Raw genomic sequence first — 1513 nt, forward strand, 5'->3', positions numbered from 1 at the left:
ATAGTCCACTGTTTGTAAGCCATTGCTTTACTGCTTAAGTTCCCATCTACTGTAACAAAATGGAGATAAGCAGGCACATAATATGAAAAGGCATGCTGGAGCTGACTTTGTCTTTTCTGATCCATCGGTTTGTGTAGCTCGTTTCACAGGAGTGATAACCCGCACTTTATTTACTTATATGATAAATTAAGTTTAGTGCAATGTAGTGCAAAATACACAGTGTTTTCTTTTAATTTAACAACATGAAGCTGCATCAAGTTTCCATGGTGACTGCTCAAGGAATTCTGCATTCATAAATAAACATCAGACTGTCAAAAGAGCTCATCTGTGCGAGACCACCGAGCTGAGAGCATTTTCAGGTCCAGATCCCCCGTACGCCATCGTTGGAGAGCAGTTAAAGTTTTTCTTCCTGACTGTGATTTGAAAACGTCTAAATGGAATCAAGTCAAGGAATCTATAAACCTATCAGGGTATGTGACGTTTTTGTTTTTACTGCATTTCAATAATATGAAGAATTTGATGTAGTTTTAAAAGTTGACAAACTGAGAATCCTTTTAAGTAACAATGACTAAATTGCTATTTCTTTGACAGGTGTTGTTCAACACACCGATTTATGAAACTGCTGTAAAGATCTGCTGGCATCTTCCGGGCTACAGGACTCAGGTTAGACCCAGATTCATGCAAACCAAAGCTGACAGAAAATATCAGGTCATTTCTGAGGACCTGAGAGTGGTGGTGATTAAATGTCTCCTTTACTTTTAGATTGCGATTATGACGGAGTTTCTCAGACTTCAGCAGGAAGATCTAATTCCACCGAACCTCACTGCTGAAGATCTGAGAGATCTTTTGGTGGAGAAGAGCAGGGAGACACTCGGAGAGCAGTGTGACACCTGAAAGTCTGATTGTGGTGACGTGTAAATGCTGAGAGAAAACCTCTGTATTTTTTTCTTTTGAAGGCTGTGGGAGTTTGAGTTACAGGATTTTGAAGAAGAGGAAGCCAAACCTCTTCTAAGGCTGGTAAGACGAGAAAACTCACCAGACTTTGGAAATTTCTTTTTTTCATTATGTTCACAAAACGTTTAAACATAAGCGCACTGTAAATGTGTTTTCGGTTTCAGGTATGGGCGGTGAACGTCATCAATAAAATGAGGGACGTTGAATTTCAAACCAGAATGCTTCTTCAGTTCCCAGAGGCCGTACCTCCTAAATTTCAGTGAGTCACATGTAATATACAGTTATTAACCCTGTAAGACCCAACCTAGGGCTGTTCGATATAACGATGTATATCAGATGACAATATAAAAAACATCTAACGTTTCATTTTACGCTATCGTTTGTTTCGTGGTGTCTCAAAATAAACTGTTTACAGTGATATTTTTTCATGTTCTGATGTCACTGTAGTTATTATTCATTTCTTAAAGTTCTCTCTTTCTCTTATATTTAATATAACCACACTACGGACGGACAAGCGCCTGTTTTTATGCGTTGTCGTTAGCAACAACTACAGTAAAAC

At 38.6% G+C, this 1513-nt stretch overlaps 1 long non-coding RNA gene across 1 annotated transcript; it reads left to right on the forward strand.

Moving 5' to 3' along the window:
- The first annotated feature begins 581 nt into the window (after positions 1–581).
- Positions 582–1019, forward strand: LOC102200344 (uncharacterized). The gene is made up of 3 exons (XR_312161.1): positions 582–663; positions 763–881; positions 957–1019. It is a non-coding gene; the product is annotated as an uncharacterized LOC102200344 (long non-coding RNA).
- The last annotated feature ends 494 nt before the right edge of the window (positions 1020–1513 follow it).

This window comes from Pundamilia nyererei, unplaced genomic scaffold (genome assembly GCF_000239375.1).
Source record: "Pundamilia nyererei isolate P.nyererei 1_Seehausen unplaced genomic scaffold, PunNye1.0 scaffold00239, whole genome shotgun sequence".
Lineage (NCBI taxonomy): Eukaryota > Metazoa > Chordata > Actinopteri > Cichliformes > Cichlidae > Pundamilia > Pundamilia nyererei.